Here is a 22,733-nt window from a genome sequence, read left to right as displayed (position 1 = left end):
TATAATATTAAAACTTCCAATATATTAATGTAGAATGTCTCTCCCTTTATTCAAATCTCCTTTTAGATTCTTTGATAAAGTTTTGTAGATTTGCATATTTATCATTAAGTTTATCACTAGAGGCTTTAATTTTTTTATTGCCATAATATATGGGTTATTTTTTCATTATCTTCTTAACTAATTATTATTGATACATGAGGAAGCTATTAATTTTTAAATATTTCTGTCATAATTGCCAATCTTTCTGATGTCTCTCATTAGTTCTAATTTAAGTAAACTTATAGCCTCAAATAATGATAATTTTGTCTCTTCTTATCAAATATTTATACTTCCGTCATTTTTTTCTCATTATTGTATTGATTAGCACTTACAGAAAATTTTAAAATAATGGTAATGACACTCAAATTATTAACTTTCAAAGAATGATTCGAATGTAGTGTTTTATTGCTAAGTATAATACTGGCTGTTGGTTTAAGATCAATATTCCTTAATATAGCAACATATTAATTAAGTTTTTTGGGGGGGTAATTGGGTTTATTCATTTATTTTTACCGGAGGTACTGGGGATTGAACCCAGGACCTCATGAATGCTAAGCAGGTTCTCTAGCACTGAGCTATACCATCCCCCCTTAATTAAGATTTTCTTAAATCAAAAATGTGTGTTGATTTTTATCAAAATATTTTGGCATTCTGTTAAAATGATTATATGATTTATCTCCTTTAATACACTGATGTAATAAATTATATGCTACACTGATGTAATAAATTATATAAAAAGGTACTCTGAACTTTTCTTATATCTGTAGGGTAACCCTGTTTGGTCATGGTGATTTGTCTTTTAAAGTTATAACTACAGGTTTAGTTTGAAAAGTGGATTGAAAGGAAGCAAGGTCAAAGGCAGAGAGAACAGTTAGGAAGAAATAAAACAATGACAGTGGAAACAGATGAGGTCTGGATCTAAAAGCTATTTAGGATGAAAGATCAAGAGTGACTCATTGGATATGAAATTCGAAGGAAAGAAAGGAATTCAGGAGAACCACCAGGTTCTTGGTTTGGTGACACTTACCAAGACAGGGCTACAGAAGGAAAAGTAGATTTGGTGGGGATTGGAGGAGAGGGTAGAGGATGAGCTCAATTCGGGAACTATTAAGTTTGATGTCCTGAGCCGGACACCCAGGTAGAGACAGGTGAGCCATCACATGGATCTGGAGCAGAGAGGTTTGGTCTGCAGATATTGATTTGGTAATTATCATAGAAGACAGCTAAGTATGGAGAGTGAGAATACAAGAAGAAGGTTGAAAATGGAACCACAAAGACTATCTAATTTTAAGAGAAGGCAGAAGGAAGATGTCTCTAAGAAGACATAGCCAGAGAAGTAGGAAAAGAACTTATTCTATTAACCAGGAATACAAGAGGAGGATAGAACATCAGGGAGACAGTGGTCAACAGTGTCAAATAGAGCAAAGCTTTCCAGTAAGATCAGGGCTAGAAAGTATCTTCAGGACTTGCCAAGCCCTCACTGAGACCTCCACCAAAGCAACTGCAGGAGAAAGGTGAGGGTGAAATCTGATTGTGCTATATATGGTGCACAACCTTACTCCCTTTGACTACTTTCTTTTTTCCAAAGGCACCACTCATCTCCTGGACTGCTGCTGCCTCTGCTAAGTTCCCTGGAGTCAGAACTGAAGCTCCAGACCTGCATGGCCTGCATGGCCTGCATGCCCTCCCATCTTCACTGGTTTGCTCCTCCACTCTCAGGACAAAATGCCATGCCACAGGGCCGCAATGCCACCACAGGGTGTGAAATCTTGCTTCTGGAGCTGGTGTCAATGGACCAGATGATGCATACAGAAGTCACACAGTAAAAGTACAGGAGCATTATCTCATGGGTCAAACCTTGACAAATGGGAAACAGGAGTCAGGAGAGAGGTAGACAGATGCACTTTTCTCGTTTTCCCCTTTCATAGACTCTTTCAAGGTTATGATTCCTCCCTATGGCCATGACAGAGAAGCACTGTAGCTCAAAGGATCTACTTGATAAATCACCTGGTGTTTCTCATCATGGCTTGTTAGAAGCAGTGCCAGCATGGTAACACATCGTGCTGCATTGGTTGATTTGCTTTTTCTTCACTTTTACCTTTCTAAATTTGTAACTACCTCCCCCTCCAAAAAATAATCAGCTCTTTAATCTTGATCCCAGGCTCTATGATCTAGAGAATTTGGGCTAAGACACAGTTGCTAAATCGGTAAATTAAATAGGAGAAAGACTATTTAATCAACTCTCCATTTGGGATACTTGAGTCAGTAGGATCTTTAGAGCATGTGCTCTATTTTATGAGATTTCAACACAATGAAATGAGAAAGGGAATAAAAATGAGGGCACTGTAACAACATGAATAACAATTAGATTCGACAAAGGCAGAGCCAGACCAGGCAGGAAACTGTCCAATGAGAAGATGAAAAGGATATTAAACATTAGTATTAGAGCAGCTGTTGAGCTCATATATTTCCCCAGGTCAGGCCATCCAGAGAACACAGCAATCTGGTTTTACCTACAGGTGATCTTCCACAAGACATCTATTACTTTGCTACAACAGAGCCAGCCTTTAACCCAATTCAACTCAACAAATACCTACTGGCCCCTGTCCTATGGCAGGCAGTGTCCTGGGCTTTATGGAAGTATGGGAGTTGCTGGGGGAGGCTTCTCAGATGAATAAGACCCAGATGTATATTGAATATGATATAATCTCAGAGACAGAAATATGATAAAGTACACAGAGAGTATTAATATATAAAGTCATATAAGATTTTCAAAGTACAAATTTTATTTGTGCCAAATAAAGACACAAATTAAATTCTAAGAAAGTCAAAGCAAGGAAAATTGTTAGTGGGAAATAATCAGGAAAAATTTCGTTGATAGAGGCAATACACTTGTTAAACATAAGTTTAAAAGTTGGCTATGGGGGAAGGATAGGCAGATTATAAGAGTAAAACCAAATTCACAGAGGCAGGAAATAGCTGAGTTTAACTGTAGAATGACAGACCTTGACAGCTTTGAGGGACAGATCCAAGAACTCTGAGAACCCCCAAGTAGTTATATACCACTATATCATATATTTTCCCCATTTCCATTATGTATGCATAAAATGCATACATAATGCTGAGTATGTAGCTACAAAACCATCAAGCGACTGGAAGGATGGACCATCAGCTGGGCTCACACATCACCTAAGTGACTTGCTTCATGTCCATATCCTAGTGCATAAGATTCAAATTTAGGTCTCAGCACAATGATACATGACTGCCTTTTACTCAGTCACAGTCAAACCTTTGAATGTTAAATCCATAAATATCAGCCTACTGAAGTTCCATTTAGCTGAAGCGTTGAGCATGAATCAGCCCAGAGAAGAATTCTGCTTGTTTTAAGATAAAAAGAAACACTTGATAAAGCATGTTTGCACCATCATATCTAAAGTTTTGTCTTTTTCTCTCCTATCTAAACTCCTAGCTAAAACCAAGAGAAAAATTCATCTGCAGATCAAGAAGGAGAACTGGACAGGCCCAGCCCTTAACCAGGCCTTGCAGACCTCTAGGGACCATCAGAAAAGTGGCCCATAGTAGCTTCCCCATCTGTCCTGGGTCTGGGAATGCTGCCAAGTACAAACAAGCCTTAGAGATAATCAAGACCCTAAAGTATTGGCCAGGAAAAAATTGTACCTTTGATCACATCTCAGTTTCTCTCTCCAGATGGCCCTGACAGCCTTTAAGATAAAGAAAAGGAGACTTCAGGAAGAAATACAATTAAAATTGCACATATGCATTTGCACGCACATACACACACAAACCAAAAACAACCAGTAGTCCCCACTGCTTGATGTGCTGCTAGAAATAGTAGGCACTGAAAGAACAAGAAGCAGCAGTTAGCAAGAAGTACCTGAGTCCACAAAGCAAAGCCCCAAAGAGTAACCGGCCAAGTAAAGCTATATAGGTTTTCAGAAGCTCCTACAGAGGGCTTCGGGCAGCAGGAGCATGGATTAGAGCACTAAGGATTTGAAAAGAAACAAACACCAATTAAACTCAGGGCTGCTCTCCTGTGATACCAATATTGCAAATCTGATATTGATTAAAAAAAACTCTAAAAGCAAAAAGAAAATGTCCTGCTTACTAGAAAAATATTTTCCTATCCTCTGGAGTGTGTAACACATTGAATAATAGATACTACAAAAAAAAATTTAGCCATGTTTAAGCAGACTGTTTAAATACTGAGTTAAAGAGAGAACATTTCTTCTCAGTAATCCCTGCACATCATTTCTAAAGGCCCTAAAATATACTGAAAACTCATAGACTATTAGATAGCTATTAAATGTGATCATTAGGAAAACTACACAGAAACATGGGTAAATAAATGATCCCTAAATAAGGTTGAATGAGAAAAATCAAAATATAAAGCAGCTGGAATTATAATAATGGCCTACATTCATTAAGGATTACAATTGTAAAATATATATACATATGGGTATGAATTAGAATGGAAATAGTTGTATTAGGATATGAGACTTGGAGTGATCTTTATTTTCTTAAAAATTTTCTTTAATATTATCATAGCAATTTATCAATTAAAATAGATATTGTCAAAGGGCTAATCCTAGAGGAAAAACGAACTGATGAATACCCAAATTATAGCTATTGATTTTCATATGCTTTGTCATGTGTCCAAGTTTACGATGGAAAAGCACTGGGAGGAAATTTGACTTCCACAGAAAACAACAAAGAAATCACTCTCTAAACTTGAAATTAAAAAAAAAAAAAACAGAGAAAATGAGGGGTTTGGGTTTGAAAGCTTGAAAAGAAAATTTAAAGCAGTGTTCATTTCTGACACATGACTTGAAGGGACCATGATGTCCCTTCAGCTGTCGTAGGGATTTCCATGTGACACCCACAGTGCAGCAGGGAGCTCTGTATCCAGGGTCCAACTATACTGTGTACTAGCTATGAGTCTTTGGTCAAGTTATTTAGGCTCCCTAAGCCTCGGCTTCTTCCTTTTTAAAATGGAGATATAGATAACTCACTTTATAAGATGGTGGTAAGACTTAACATATAGCAAGTAAAACAAGCACCCAACACCTTGCCTAGTAGGCAGTCCAGGTTCAGTAAATGCTAGTTCCACTTACCTCTCCATTCCCTACTCAGAAATCCACCATACAAAAGTGGACCTACCTGTCCACTTTTGACCCAATCATCAGGTCATTAATAACACCATTTGCCTACTAGGAGACTCAGTGTCTGGCTCCCAATAAAGACATGTTCAATGGCTGGATGGCTGGATGGAGGGATGGATGGCTTAATCTCCATCTTCAGATTCCTAGAGGAAGAGATATTGGGTTTGTTCTATCTATTTCTAAAGAATACAACTGGAACCAGAAAGCACAGTAGTACTCCCTCTTTATTTTAGGGGGAGAAAAAAATGTGTTTGGCTAAGAAAGGATCTGGCTATTGGAGAGGAGCCCTTGAGAAAACCAGAGTGAAATGGAGGCTTCTCTGAGCAAGACACATCCTCTCCAGATCTCTGGACTCTGCTGTAAAGAGTCACCCACTTCAACCCTGGGTCTGAGAGGACAGCACTTTGCCAGAGGTGTGTTGTTCCCTTCTTTCCTTCCTGGATGCTCTAAGAGCAGACAGAGCTTAGGCCAGAAGGGAAGCACTGACGGCAGGACAGGCCAGAGCAGTGGGGCGTCCGCTGGTGCCAGCAACATCCTAGACTAACCAATCTTGCGTGAAGAGCCCGCCTCAGCCAAAGCAGGCCTCTCTCATGCCCAGGCCCAGATGCACTGCATAGACTGTTTTCACTTAGTTTCCTTGCACTAAAAGCTAGAAGGAGGCAGAGCTTCACATAAAACCAAGAGGCACATTCCTGTACAGCTGTCCAAACACGGAAGAGGCTGCCTGAGAAACAGTGGGCTCCTCCTCACAGCCCTGGGGCTGGGAGGAACGCTGCTTTGATTGTTCTTATGCTGGAGAGGGAGTTCTAGCTTAAGGCTGATGCTTAAGATGAGAAAAACTTCTAGCAGCCTGAGATTCCGACTTCATCTGAGACTCATGCTCTCAAAACTAGGCTTTGTACTGACACCTAGGGGCTTCCTTGTAATTATTACTACAAATCTGCGTCCAAGGAGAGATCTATTCCTTCTCAGTTCAAATTTTCAACTCCACTTGGGCTTATTCTCCAAATATTCCCAGGGGAGGAGTTTCAGAAAAGACTAAATATTACAATCTTGCAACATCATCATATCTTGAAGCAGCTGCAAGACCAGGACAGAAACATAGTTAAAGGAAGGTTCTTCTTTGTCCCAGCCCCAAGGAGAAGGAAATAGGTCATACATATGATAAAATAAGTTACCATGTGATGTGGACCCTGCTAAATAAATAGCTAATGTGGGCGATTAGTGCCATGAAAGTTGAGTAAATAAAAAGATCATTGTGGTCCAGGGTGGAAAGGCTTTTGGGGAGGGTGTGAAAACTAGAGCTGGTTCTTAAGGGAGAAATAAGCCAGGAAGGTAAGGGTGGGGTGAGAACACACGGCCATGAGTGTAGCCAAAGAGCCTGGGCTTTGGAGTCCAACAGACCTGCATCAAATTCTGGCTTCTCCTCACCAGCCATGACTTCAGCTAGTCTCGTAAAGTCTCTGAATGTCAGCTTCCTCCTCTTACAATGGGGATACTCATGCCTTCCCTGAAAGTTTGTTGTAGAGATTAGAGATAATGTGTAATTTGGCTTGTTTGGTTTTGGCACATAATAAGCACTCCAAGGGCAGCTTGGATTGCTGTGGATTTGACACAGGGGTGGACCTGCCATGTCCAGGGAATATAACGTGAGACAATTTGACTGGGGTGGAGTGTGTGTGTGGAAACATAGGAAGTGAGCCTGAGGCAGTGTTGTGTCCCAGAGAGTACCCAGGACCAGGTGTCAGGAGACCTCAGTTTGACTTCTTGATCTCATTTCACCAGACAAATCACTCCCACTTTCTCTAGGCCTCTCTTTCCCATCTATGAAGTGAGGATGTTAGTCTAGAGAAGTATTTCTCTTTCTGGATGCATACTGGAATCATTTAGAGTACTTCAAAAAATTCTAATGACTATGCTAAATCAGGATTTCTGGGGCTGCGACTTCAGGCAGCAGACTTAAAAAAAAAAAGGCTTCTTGAAGTACAATTGATATTCAAAAAAAGGCACATATTTAATGTATTCAATTTGAAGAGTTTGGATAGATGCATACACCCATGATATTATCACCACAATAATGGTGATAAACATATACATCACCTCCTAAAATTTCCTTGTGTCCTATTATTTTGTATGTGCGTGGTAAGAATGTTTAACATGAGATCAACCCTCCTAACATTTTAAAATGCCCCAAACCGTGCTGTTAACTATAGGCACTAAGTTGTACAACAGATCTCTAAAATTTATTCATTTAGCATAACAAACTTTTACCCACTGGCCAGCAACTCCCCATTTCCTACTCCCTGCAGACCCTGGCGACCACCATTCTATTCTCTGCTTCTATGAGTTTGACTATTTTAGATACCTCACATAAGGGGAATCATACAGTGATTGTCCTTATAAGACTAGATTGTTTCACTTAGCATAATGTCCTCCATGTTTATCCATGTTGTTACAAATGGTAGGCATTTCCTTTTTTAAGGCTGGATAATATTCCATTGTATGTGTATATCACTTTTTCTTTTCCCATTCATCTGTTGATAAACATCTGGGTTGTTTTCATATCTTGGCTACTGTGACTAATGCTGTAATGAACATGGGAGTGCAAATATCTTTCGAGATCTTGGTTTTAATTATTTTGGATATATAATCCAGAAGTTGAATTGCTGGATAAAATGGCAGCTTTATTTTTAACTTTTTGAGAACTCTCCAAAGTATTTTTCATAATAGCTGAATGATTTTACATTCCCAGCAACAGTGTACAAGGGTTGCAGTTTCTCCACATTCCCACCAACACTTATCTTTTGTTTGTTTTTAATAGCCATCTTAATACATGTAAGGTGATAACTCATTGTGGTTTTGATTTGCATTTCCCTGATGGTTAGTCATGTTGAGTACCTTTTCATATACCTGATGGCCACATATATGTCTTCTTTGAAGAAATATCTTTTCAAATCTTTTGCCCATTTTTAAATTGAGTTATTTATTTATTTATTTGCTATCAAGTTGTAGCACTTTCTTGTGCATTTGGTATACTAACCCCTTCTCAGATAAATGGTTTGCAAATATTTTCTCATGTTCCCTAGATTGCCTTTTCACTCTTATGATTGTTCTCTTTACCGTGAAGAAGATTTTAAATCTGATGTAGTCCCTACTTTCTCATATCATGCATAAAAATAAATTCAAAATTGTTTAAAAACTTAAATATAATACTTGAAACCATAAAACTTGTAGAAGAAAACATAGGAAGTACTCTCTGTGACACCACTCTTAGTAATATCTTTTTGGATATGTCTCCTCAGAGAAGGGAAGCAAAAATAAACAAATGGGATTACATCAAAAGAAAAAGCTCTTGCACAGCCAAGGAAACTATGAGTAAAACAAAAGGTGGTTTACTGAATGGGAAAACATATCTGCAAATGACTTATTTGGTAAGGAGGTAATATCCAAAATAATCAAAATACTCATACCACTCAACATCAAAAACACAAACAACCTGATTTAAAAAATGGACCTAGGACCTGAATAGGTATTTTTCCAAATAACATACAGAAATGGCCAAAAGATATGTGAAAACATCTCTCCTCAGAGAAATGCAAATCAAAATCATGATGAAATATCACCTCATACCTGCCAGAATGGCAATGTCTGTTATCAAAAAGACAACAAATAATAAGTGTTGGTGAAGATGTGGAGAAAAGGGAATGCTGTGCCTGTTGGTGGGAATGTAAATTTGTGTAGCCACTCTGGAAAACAGTATGGAGATTCTCCAAAAAACTAAAAATTTACTACCAAATAATCCAGGAATTCCACCCCTGGCATTTATCCAAAGAAAAAGAAAACACTATTTGGAAAAGATATATGCACCTGTATGTTCACTGCAACATTATTTACAATAGCCAAGATATGAAAGCAAATCTAAGTGCCCATCAAGAGATGAATGGATAAAGATGTGGTACATACATACAATGGAAAACTACTTAGCCATAAAAAAGAATGAAATCTTACCATTTGTGACATCATAGATGGACCTAGAAGGTATTATGCTGAATGAAATAAGTCAGAGCAAGACAAATGCTGTACAAGTTCACTTATATGTAGAATCTAAAAAACAAAACAAATGAACAAACAATAAAACAGAAATAGAGTCATAGATACAAAAAAGGAACAGGTTATTGTCAAAAGGGAGGAGGGAGAGGAAAGGAAAGAAATAGGTGAGGAAAATTAAGAGGTACAACTTCCATTTGCAAAATGAATGAGTCAAGATTATGAAATGTACAGTGTGCAGAATATAGTCAATAATTACGTAATATCTTTGTATGGTGACAGATTGTAACTCGATTTATTATGGTGATCATTCTGAAATGGACAGAAATATCAAATCACTATATTGTGTGCCAGAAACTAACATGATGTTGTAGTTCAACTATACTTCAAAAACAAACAAACTCATGGAAAAAGAGATCAGATATGTGGTAACCAGAGGCAAGGGGTGGCAAGAGGAGAACTGGATGAAGGTGGTCAAAAGGTCCAAATTTCCAGTTATAAGAAAGGTCCAAATTTCCAGTCATAAGTAAATAGGTACTAAGGATGTAATGTATAACATGATTAACATAATTAACAGTGCTGTATGTTAGACATGAAAGTTATTAAGATGGTAAATTCTAAGAGTTCTCATCACAAAGTTAAGATATATTTGTGTTTTTCTTTCATTTTGAAACTATATGAGATGATGGATATTCACTAAACTTACTGTGGTAATCATTTCAAGATGTATGTAAATCAAATCATTATGCTGTAAATCTTAAACATATATAGTGCTATATGTTAATTATGTCAATGAAATGAAAAAAATAAAAAGAAATTGAAGGCAACACAAACAAATGGAAAGATATACTGTGCTCATGGATTGGAAGAATTAATATTGTTAAAATGACCATACTCCCTATAGCATTCCACAGATTCAATGCAATCCCTATCAAAATACCAATGATATTTTTCACAGAACTAGAACAAAGAGTTCTAAAATTTGTATGGAAACACAAAAGACTCTGAATAACCAAAATAGAAAGAACCAAGCTGGAGGTGTCACACTCCCTGATTTCAAACTATATTAAAGCTACAGTAATCAAAATAGTATGGTACTGGCACAAAAACAGATGCATAAATCAATGGAACAGAATAGAGAGCCCAGAAATGAACACACACTTATATGGTCAATTAATCTACAGCAAAGGAGGCAAGAATATACAATACGGAAAAGACAGCCTCTTTAATAAATGGTGTTGGGAAAACAGCTGCATGCAAAAGAATCAAATTGGACTACTTTCTCATACCACACACAAAAATAAACCCAAAATGAATTAAAGACTTAAATTTAATACCTGAAATAATAAAACTCCTAGAAGAAAACATAGGTAGTATGTTCTTGAAATTGATCTTAGAGATATTTTTTGGCTAGGTCTCCTCAGGGAAAGGAAACAAAAGAACAAAATTAACAAATGAGACTACTTAAAAGCTTTTGCATAGCAAAAGAAACTATCAACAAAACCAAAAGGCAAACTATTGAATGGGAGAAGACATTTGCAAATGATATATCTGACAAGAGAGTAATATCCAAAATATACAAATAACTCATACAACTCAACACCAAAAAAGCAAACAACCTGATTTAAAATAGGGACATGGGACCTGAATAGAATTTCACCAAAGAAGATACTCAATATCACAAATCATCAGGGAAATGCAAATCAAAACAACACTGAAATATCACCTCACACTTGTCAAAATGGCAATTATCAAAAAAAAATAAATAAATAACAAGTGTTGGTGAAGATGTGGAGAAACAGGTGTGCACTGTTGGTGAGAATGTAAATTGGTGTAACCACTATGGAAAACAGTATGGAGATTCCTCAAAGAATTAAAAGCAGAACTACCATATGATCCAGCAATCCCACTTCTGGGTATTTATCCAAAGAATACAGAAATACTAACTTGAAAAGATATATGCACTCATATGTTCATTGCTGCGTAATTTAAAGTAGCCAAGTATGGAAGCAATCTAAGTGTCTGATGATGGATAAGTGAATAAAGAGAATATGGTATGTATATGTGATGGAATATTACTCAGCCACAAAAAGAATGGAATCTTACCATTTTTGACAACACAGATGGACCTAGAGGGTATTATGCTAAGTGAAATAAGTCAGATAGAGAAAAACAAATACTCTATGATTTTAATTATATGTGGAATATAAAAACCAAAACAAAGGGGAACCATAAATAAAACAAAAAGACAACCAACAGAATGGGAGAAAATATTTGCAAATGTGACTAAGCTTTAATTTCCAGAACACATAAACAGCTTGTACAACTTAATAACAAAAAACCAAACAACCCAATCCAAAAATGGGCAGAAGATCTAAACAAGCAATTCTCCAATGAAGACATACAAATGGCTAATAGGCACATAAAAAATACTCAATATGGCTAATTATTAGACAAATGCAAATCAAAACTACAATGAGGTATCACCTCACACTAGACAGAATGGCCATCATTCAAAAGTCCACAAACAATAAATGCTGGAGAGGGTGTGGAGAACAGGGAACCCTCCTACACTGCTGGTAGGAATGTAGTTTGGTGCAGCCATTATGGAAAACAGTATGGAGATTCTTCAAAAACTGAAAATAGATTTACCATATGATCCAGCAATCCCACTCCTGGCCATATATCCAGAGGAAACTCTAATTCCAAAAGATATATGCACCCCCTCCTCCTCCAATGTTCATAGCACCACTATACACAACAGCCAAGACATGGAATGTCTATCAACAGATGACTGGATAAAGAAGTTGTGGTATATTTATGCAATGGAATACTACTCAGCCATAAAAAAGAATAAAATAATGCCATTTGCAGCAACATGGATGGACCTGGAGACTGTCATTCTAAGTGAAGTAACCCAGAAAGAGAAAGAAAAATACCATATGATATCACTCATATGTGGAATCTAAAAAAAATTTTAAAAAGAAAAAGGAAAAAGAGGACACCAACGAAGTCATCTACAAAATAGAAACAGACTCTCAGACACAGTAAGCAATTTTATGGTTACCAGGGTGAAAGGGGGTAGGAAGGGATAAACTTGGGAATTTGAGATTTGCAAAGGGTAACCAGTATATACATATAAATAGATAAAAACAAATTTCTTCTGTATAGCACAGGGAACTATATTCAATATCTTGTAATAATCTTTACTGAAAAAGCATATGAAAAACAATATATGATGTATATCCATGACTGGGACACTGTGCTGTACACCAGAAATTGACACACTGTAACTGACTATACTTCCAATTTTTAAAAATTAAAAACCAAACCAAAACAAAAACAAATGAGTAAACATAACACAATAGATACAGATTCACAGATACAGAGAAAAAAACAGGTGGTTGCCAGAGGAGAAGGAGGTAGGGAGACAGTGAAAGAGATGAAGGAGATTAAGATTACAAAATGAAGTATGAGGATGAAGTGTACATTGTCTTTGTACGGTGACAGATTGTAACTAGACTTATCATGACGGTCATTTTGTAATGTATAGAAATATGAGGGGGAGGGTATGCTTTTGTTTTTTTTAGCATGCACAAGGGCCTCAATCCCCAGTACCTCCATTAAAAACTAAATCAATAAACAAGCCTAATTATCCCCCCAAAAAATAAACAAAAGAAAAAATGTTTTTAATTTTAAAAATCAGAAAAAAAAGAAATGCTTTTAAAAAAAGAAATATGAAATTACTCCATTGCATGCCAGGAACTAACATAGTAATGTAGTTCAATCATACTTCAAAAACAAACAAATGGGGGGAGGATACAGCTCAGTGGTAGAACGTACGCTTAGCATGCACTAGGTTCAATTCCCAGTACCTTCATTAAATTAAATAAATATAATTACCTCCCTCCACCAAAAACAAATAAACTCTTAGAAAAAGGTCAGATTTGTGGTTACCCAATACAATGAGGGGTGAGGGGAAGGGAAACTGGATGAAAGTGGTCAAAAGATCTAAACTTCCAGTTATGGGATAAATACTAGGTATGTAATGTACAACATGATTCATGTAATTAACACTGCTGTATGTTGTACATGAGAGTGGTTAAGAGAGTAAATCCTAAGAATTCTCATTACGAGGAGGAAAAACTTTTTTTTTCTTTTATTTTGTATCCAAATGAGATGATGGATGTTCACTAAGTTTATTGTGGTAATCGTTTCATGATGTATGGAAGTCAAATCATTAAACTTAAACTTATACAGTCAATTATATCCCAATAAAACTAGAAGAAAAAACATTTTTAATTATGTGCAATTATAGATAAATGTATTATAGCCATGTAGCAATGATTGTATTAGGGTAATGCTGGTTCTGTGATAGATAGATAGATAGATAGATAGATAGATAGATAGATAGATAGATAGATAAATAGATAGGCAGACAGGAAGGAAGGAAGGAAGGAAGGAAGGAAGGAAGGAAGGAAGGAAGAAAGAAAGAAAGAAAGAAAGAAAGAAAGAAAGAAAGAAAGAAAGAAAGAAAGAAAGGAGGGAAGGAAGGAAGGAAGGAACGAAGGAACGAAGGAAGGAAGGAAGGAAGGAAGAAAGAAAGAAAGAAAGAAAGAAAGAAAGAAAGAAAGAAAGAAAGGAAGAAAGGAAGGAAGGAAGAAGGAAAGAAAGAAAGAAAGAAAATTATATAATGGCTACTATTTACTGAATGGTAAGTGTCAGGTACTTCACCAAAAGCTCATTATGTGCTATTTAATACAATGAATCTAAGGTGTAGGAATTTTACAGATGAAGAAATAAGTTCAGAAAGATTTTCGAAAAAAAAAAAGAAAGATTTTCATTTGTCCAATACCATGTAGCTAAGGGTCAGAACAAGAATTTTAACACAGATCTCTCTAATATCCCAGTGGAAACGACCACCACATTCTACCATTTCGCATAACTCCCACACAGCATTGGAAATGGTTTCTTTTATCCTGCTTACTTGGAGGCAAACGTCAAGATCCCAGTGCCTATGAATGGCTGTATTTCTGGGAACGTGAGGGCTTTTACTCTATTTGTTGACAACTATTTCTGGTTAAGATGGGTCAGTTTCAAAATATGGACTATAACTGATATATTACTTTTTATTCAATATTTTTATACGACACAGCTGGCCATGGAAGCAGGAGTCGCCCTCAAACCAATGAGTAAGATGTTGCCATCTTGTGGCCTATTTTGTAAGGCCAGGTGTGTAATCCAACAGTGAGGGGAGCCCAGCGGACAAAATTCTAACCATGCTGACCACTTTGCAACCTTCTGTCTTCCTATCGGTAACATCATTGTCTTTCTCCAAATGTAGTATTAGGAAAAAATCAACACAGCAGCATAAGAAAATAATAAGAACTGAAGACAAAATAATAAAGTTATCCTCTCCTACCATATACTAGTATCATATCACTTTTTATCAAGTTAAATTTCTGGATCTGAAATTTCCTTATCTATAAACTCAGGACAATAACACACATCTTGTAGTACTGCTTTAAAACAAAAGTAAAATATAAATGTAAAGAACCTGGCAGATTGTGGCCATGTGACAAATATTAGTTCCTTAGTCCCTTCCCCTCTTTCCTAATCCTTCTACCTTTCTTTGATCTCTAAGCCCTTCCCACTTAAGATGGCCTAGTCTTTGGTTTTCTATTCACTTTCCTAAGTATTTTCCCCATTGCTCTTTGTTTCTGCCGCCACCCTATTCCCACCCCCTCACACACACAGAAGTGTCCATTTGTTGACCCTTACCTGGATAAGGTAAGGCCTGGTAAGCCTCTCTATGTTACCCAGGTATGGCTAACCATCCCTCCTCTTGAGCATTTGTGCTGTCATGGGTACTGCAATGCAAAACACCCCCAACTGGGTTTCACTGAGCAGTTTTCCCGTAACAGCATTTTACAATTCTGAATCTGGTACCCTCAGATTCTGCTTATCCCTTGTCTCTGACTCTTTGATTCCAACCCTGGGAGACTTGACATACACACCTCAACTCCCTCCTGACCTCACTACCCACCACTCTCCCACTTACGCACTCTGCTCTGCCCACTGGCCTCCTCCCTTCTGCTGTCTCTTTGGTTGAAAAGCTGTCCCAGGTAGTCACATGGTTTGATTCCCTACTTCTACAAATTTCTGCTCAAATATCACCTTATCAGAGATGACTTTAAAATAGCACAAACACACAAAATCCCAGTAACTTTCCACCCCCCCTTACCCTGCTTTGTTTTAATTTACAGCACCTCTTACCACCCATCATATTGGAACTGCACTAGATCAAAACTGAGTGAGTTGTTACCTCCTTAAAGTGTTCTTCTGTGGGTGGCCAAGGTTCACTGAGTGGGGCACTGGGTCCTCAGTGATGGATTATTCCTGGAAACATTAATTATTATGTATGTAGCTGGTGATAACACATGTAAGATAAAGCTAAAGAAACTAGTTTTTCATTCTTGCTGCTGTCACTTCTAAGCATTTAGTCTATTTTCCCCTCCATTTATCTTAGAATTTCTGCTGCTTCTGGTTTCATCCTATTTTGGTGCTTATCATTTAGGGTAGAAATTCTAAACCCAGAGGTCATGCAAGGGCTACAAAGGATCCATGAACACCTTGAAATTACTGGCCAGCTTTTGGGGGTATGTTTGTTTTCTGGGGCAAGTGTCTACAACACTGATCAAATTCAAAGGATCTATGACTCTCCCTCCCAAAAAGACAAAAAAAAAAAAAAACAGTCTTAGGAATGACAGCACAATATTCTCCTAACTTAATATGCATAATATTTAATCATTCTTTAACGTTAACAATAGCCAAACACCAAGAGCAAAGGGATAGTATTTATTCATTGTTAGCACACCAGCTGGCACCTAGTTAGATGTATTGAGTATTCTCAGTAAATACTCCTTGAATGAATGAATGAAGACTCCATGGTGATAAGAGCCTATTAATTAGTCATTCTGTCCATAATCTTGATTGAGCAAGACTTATTCTGGGGGAGGGTGTGTCTTGATAGATCCAGTTAGATTCTGTTCACCATCTAGAGATAAGGGAAGAATTAATCCTACTGAAAAACACAAATCTCAACTTTTAACATAGAGGAGCCAGTCACATACTGTTAAGAGAAGCTGAGTAAAGATGAAACAGCTAGATGAGCATCAGAAAGGGAACAGAAAAAGGAAAGGTGAAATGACATTTAGGAAGAGGTAGCTCCTAAAACTAGAATTCAAAGAGTTGATAATCCTGGCAAGAATCAGGTTTGTCCAGTTGAATCCAACACTAGAAATTTAGGCATGTGTTCAAACCATCAGTCCCAACATTAGAGGAAAAAGGAAGTTGAAAAACCAGTTGATTGAGGTTTATATTTCTAATAGATTAGGTACAATGAAAGGGATTTCTGGTATCTGTGTACTTAGTTTAAAGCTTTATTTAAAAAAAAATACACTCTGACTCAGGTCATTAAATTGCATTTACTGTGTGTGTGTGTTTTATAGATTTTTATATCTTGCATTTTATATGTAACAGATTTTAAAGAGATCTATAGGTACCTTAGTAATAAGTACCCTCATTTGTAGATGCCTGTTTTCCAGGATATGGCATCCTTCACAGTAAATAAAGGGCTGCAACAACAGCTACAAACAGTAATCCTCTGGCCCTGCTTCCATTCATCCTGCCAGACTCCCTTATTTCCTCCCAAATTGTTTTGTGAATCTCCAAATGTACTTGCAGAGCACTTGTCTTCACCACCATTTTCTTCCAAATTGCTCTAGTTCTTGTTCTCTGTAGAAACCCCACCGTTTCTATCAAGGCTTAAAGGGCAGGTCGGCCTCTGGTACCTGCCCAGTGCTCTCTGCCGTCGCTAGTGCCCATGGGTGCCTACCCCAGGGCTATTGCTGAGGACTTCACCTTCTCTTACCATTGCCAAAATCACCAGAGCCAACTCCAGGCTGTGCTGAAACTCTCTGGTGGTCCAATTTTGCTAAAAAATAATTAAAAGCAACTTCTATTTTGTGTGTGTGGTATTACTTTATTTACTATTTTTAATAAACTCTTTACTTAAAATATAGATTTTAAAAAACAAAAAAAATAGATCTATGGAGAAATTACAAATATAGTACAGAGCATTCCTATATACTCCAAACCCAGTTTTCTCTATTATTAACATCTTACACTAGTATAGAACATTTGTCATAACTAATGAACCAATATTAATGTTAGTATTAGCTAAAGTCTGTATTTTATTCACATTTCCTTAATTTGTACCTAATGTCCTTCAGCTGTTCCAAGATCCCTTCCAAGCTACTACATTACATTTGGTCATCATATGTCCTAAGACTCCTCTTGGCTATGACAGTTTCTCAGACTCCCCTTATTTTTTATGACCTTGACAGTTTTGAGGAGTATACTAGTCAGGTATTTTGTAGAATGTCCTTCAATTGGGATCTGTGTTGTTTTCCCCATGATTAGATTGGGGTTATATATTTTGGGAAAGAAAATCACAGAAGTAAAGTGCCATTCTTATTACATCACCTCAAGGGTACATACTATCAACATAACATCACTTGATCATCTGGCTAAGGTAGTGATTGTCAGGGTTCTCCACTGCAAATTTACTCTTACCTGTCCTCCCCTCTCCTTGTCTGCCAAACTATTGTTTGAAAGGAACTCTACATGCACAACCAGCACTTAACAAGTAAGGAGCTGTGTCCAAACTCCTTGAAGGCAGAGTATCTACATAAATTGTCTGCAATTCCTCTGCACTGGAGAATTTTATATACTCCCCCATTTATTTACTTATACAATTATTTGTGTGTATTATAATGGTTTTATGGAAATTTAATTTATACTTTGAGTTATAATCCAGTACTACTTTATTTTATTGCTTCAATGGTCTAACTTTGGCCAGCTCTTTCAGTTGGCTACTGTGTCCCTTTGACATAACTCCATTTTTTGTCTTTCAGGACTCTCTTACTTTCTGGCACTATAAAATGCTCCAGGCTCACCTTGTACATTTCCTGCCCCAGTCCTTGAATCAGCCATTTCTTCAAGTAGTCCTGGTTCCTTTTATTGGAGTACACTGTTAGAAACCAAGATCTGGGCACTAGGTGCACTCATTGCTTTTGGGCTAATCTACCTTCCTGACTGACAGAGTAAGGAAATATATGTATGTATACCAACCCATATGCATATACATATCTACAAGTATTTCTGTATGTAACTATCTATGTATTAAGCTACACATGAGTTCATACTGATATCTCCAACTCTAGTTCATTACCACATGGATCTTCCTACCCTCCTCCCCTTGATTATCTGTAAACTACCACTCTAGCAATGAGAAACCTGACTCCCACAATCTGCTCTTCATTTACTTAATTGTTCAATTCCAGTATATACAGAGAGAGAATTCAAACTTGTTAATGCATATCCCATGGGTACACAACTTTTTCAACTAGAGTGCAGTGTGATGTAGAATTTCTTTTGCATTTAATTTCAGACTCCACTCATTTCCAAAGTTACTTAGATCAGTACCTTTTCTCCCATCCCCTTCAGTGAGGTTGTTTTATACATTTATAATATAGTTAAATTATTTTGTCCCATTCTTTATTTCATCTTGGAACCCTCCAATCCCCTAAATTATTTTTAAATTTTGCATATTAAGGTTCCATGGGTCTTGACAAATGCATAGTATTATATATCCATCATTACAGTATTATATCAAATGGTTTCATCACTGAAAATATCCTCTATGCTTTATTTTTCAACTCTCTTCCCCCACTGAATCCCTACTGATCCCTACTAATCTATTTTCTGTCTCTCTAGTTTTGCCTTTTCTAGAATGTCCTACAAAAAGAATCATATAATTTATAGCCTTTCAGGCTTTATTCTTTCATTTAGCAATATACATTCAAGATACATCCATGTCTTTGCTTAGTTTGATAGCTTATCTCTTAAAAAAATTTTTTTAATTGTAGTAGAATACATATAACATAAAATTTACCATCTTAGCCATTTTAAGTATACAGTTTAATGGTATTAAGTATATTCATACCGTTGTGCAATCCACCATCCATCTCCAGAACTCTCTTGTAAAACTGAAACTCTACACCCATTAAACATTAACTCCCCCTTCCTCCTTCCCCTAGTCCCTGGCAAACACCATTCTGTTTTATGTCTGTATGAATTTGACTACTTTAGGTCCTTCATGTAAGTAGAACCATACAGTATTTTTATTTTTGTGACTAGCATATTTCATTTAATATAATATCCTCAAGTTTCATTCAACTTGTAACATGTCAGAATTCCCTTCTTTTAAGGCTGAATAATACTTCATTGTATGTTTATACCACATTTTGCTTATCCATACATGTGTCAATGGACACCTGGGTTGCTTCTACCTTTTGGCTATTATGAATAGCTGATCCCTTTTTGTCACTGAACAGTATTTCACTGTTCGGGTGTTTCTATGCAGGTTGACTTCTTTTTTTTTTTTTTTTTTTTTTTCAATTACAGCTCTTTTACCGTATGACAGAGGCATGAATCCATGGAGGCTGAGCTGGAGGCTAACCTAAATGACAGAGGTCAGGACTTCAGGACTCCATATGTAGCTCCTGGAACATCTTAGGAAAGAAGCCATCCTGAGAGAGAGCTGGGTCCCCAAGCCCGGCTCAAGGATGTGAGCCATTGTCAGAAGGGAGAAGAAACGGTGAAAAAATCATCAATAGGTCTGTTGTTTAGATCAGCCTCCAGCTCAGCCTCCATGGATTCATGCCTCTGTCATAACATAAAGAGCTATACAATTAATGGACACTGAAAAATGGAAGACTGGAAGACTGGTAAATTTATAAAATCTCTGATCAATCTTAGTACCACCAAAAGTGGAACAACTATACATTATATACCTCAAGTACACAGCAACACTTATGAAGTATTCTGCCTTAAAAAATAGAAAAGAAAAATAAGAAACTAAATTTAATCAAAGATTTAAATGTAGCTGCCAGTTTAAAGGAAATGCAAGAGATAGAGGAACAAGTTAAATGACACCGTGTAGAAGCTATCAGCTAAATCCAGAATGTGGGACATTTTACACAAGTAACTTGGTTTCTCCAATAAATCAACAACATACATTTTCTAAATGGGGGGTGCAGAGATTGTTATAAACTAAAGAAAACTAAGAGGCACAATAATTTTTACAACATGGATTTTGTTTGGATCTTTGGGTTTTTTGTTTGTTTGTTTAGGAGCGAGTAATTAGGTTTATCTTATATATTTATTTATTTTATTTTAATGGAGGTACTGCGGACTGAACCCAGGACTTCATGCATGCTAAGCATGCACTCTAACACCAACTTACACCTCCCCCCGCCCCCCGCAGATCTTAAACCAATTACCAAAAGATTTTTTTTAACCAGTTGGAGAAATTTGAATTTGGACTGGGTATTAAATGATACTTAGGAATTACTGTTAATTTGTTTTATGTGATAATGACATGGTGGTTATTTTTTCTTTAGTATCTATATTAATTAGGGACACAGACTGATGTGTTTATGGGTAAAATGACGTTTCAGTCAGATTTTAGCAGAAAATAATAGCATAATCAAATCAGGTAATTTAAAGAGAATTTAATAAAAGGACCCTTTTTGAAGATGTACGAAGAGTGTAGGGAATCTAGAAAGGATAACACAGCACCCCTGGACTAGTAAAAACAACTGTTACCACTTTGAGGCCTAGGGTGAGGAAAAGGTTTGGTCATCAGAACCCAGACAGGGAACTCTGGGAAGAGAAGTTGTGACATTTGGTTGACACCTGGCTGCAGCAAACCCTCAGAAAGGGAGCCAGAAAAACAGTACCTCAAAGTATTAAGCTCCTCCATTCCTCCAGTCTCCTGGTGATGCTCTCCACTGCCAGAACCCAACTACATGCTATTGGGTAAGGGAGTTCTTTACCTGCATTCTATACAGGTAAGCCTCAGGGAATCTGAGCAGGGATGAGAGGTAGAGAAAGAGTGGACTGGGAGAGAGAAACAGGAGATACCCAGCAAAAATGACAAGATATGTAGAATTTGCTTTAAAATACTCCAGCCTCTTCCCCACCAAAACTTTGGAGAATAAATTAAACAAAATTGGCAAAGTATCAATAATCATTGAAGAGTTGAGTGAAAACTACCTAGGAATTCACTGCACATTCCCTCTACTTTGTGTATGTTAGGAAATTTCCATAACCGAGAGTTTAAAAAAATGGTTTAGTCCCTTAAGCATGAACTGGAATGTCATTTAATTATTTAATGTAAATCATATTCCTTCCCGGTAGTAGAAATTCTTGTATCCTCTATCCAAGGCCTCTCTTTTCGGGTATTAAAAAACATGGGAAGTCGGGGAGGGTAGAGCTCAAGTGGTAGAGTGCACAAGGTCCTGGGTTTGGTCCCCAGTACCTCCTCTAAAAAAATAATACATAAACCTAATTACCTACCCCCCAAAAAAAGAAACATGGGAAGTCATATTAGTAAATAGCTCAGAATCAGAGCAGAAGGAGAAGGATATTCTAGAGGGCTTTTTCAAATAAGCTAACTTCTGTAAAAATCTATTCTTAGCCATATAGTCCAAAATAGTCCAAATTTAAAGTATTGGCGGTGCCTTACAATAATTTTAACTTGCCGGTGTTCTTCTTCTTCCACCATATTAGACGATATCTTCTCTAATTTTTTTGGGGGGGGAGTTAATAAGTTTTATTTATTTTTTAACAGAGGTACTGGGGATTGAACCCAGGACCTCGTGCATGCTAAGCATGCACTCTACCACTGTACTATACACTCCCCCGCTCTTCTCTAATTTTTTTAATCCTCTCTGGGCTTATGTAAAGGGAGGCTAATAATATCCAGTGTTTGGTACAAAATAGTGCTCAATAAATATCACATATTATTATAATATTGTGTTATTAATGTCTGTTGCTCAACAAATTTTTTTAAACTAAAATTAGAAATAACAGATAGACTACATTTGACAGTGTATCACTGAGGTAGGAGCAAAAAGACCTCACAAAAATTTAATTGATTATACATGATAAAGCACTAGAGATAAGTACCTTCTATTTTAGGATCCATCCACTATCTTAAGACCTCTCTAGAGTTATGTTTTGGGTTTCCTCTCCACATAGGAAGCAGTGTATATAATAAGAAGACATAACTGTTTCATATTATCATATTTAAATAATTCATGCCAAAGATTATAGAGACAGTCATATTATAAATTTAGGACTTCATTTCTAAGAATCACCACTCAGAATAATACCTAATTTATGATGGTTACACAACTTTATAAATTTAATAAAACCACTAAATTGCACTCTTCAAAAGGTGAATTTTATGGTAGATGGATTATATTTCAATTTAAAAACATTTATAATAGCTCTTTACAAAGCACTTCATCTGTATCATCTTATTCAATCTTCACA

At 36.7% G+C, this 22,733-nt stretch overlaps 1 long non-coding RNA gene across 5 annotated transcripts in view; it reads right to left on the bottom strand.

Moving 5' to 3' along the window:
* The window catches only part of LOC116282086 (uncharacterized), a 70,243-nt gene that overhangs the window by 45,676 nt on the left and 1,834 nt on the right, over positions 1-22,733 (bottom strand). For 4 of the 5 annotated variants that reach the window (XR_012076498.1, XR_012076500.1, XR_012076496.1 and 1 more), the window contains exon 3: positions 15,592-15,665. The exons of the other annotated variant lie outside the window; for it this stretch is intronic. This is a non-coding gene — a long non-coding RNA (uncharacterized lncRNA). The remainder of the gene's footprint in view (positions 1-15,591; positions 15,666-22,733) is intronic. 5 annotated transcript variants of the gene reach the window in all.

The sequence above is a fragment of the Vicugna pacos genome, chromosome 10 (genome assembly GCF_048564905.1).
Source record: "Vicugna pacos chromosome 10, VicPac4, whole genome shotgun sequence".
Lineage (NCBI taxonomy): Eukaryota > Metazoa > Chordata > Mammalia > Artiodactyla > Camelidae > Vicugna > Vicugna pacos.
This window is presented reverse-complemented; position numbering and strand designations above follow the sequence as displayed.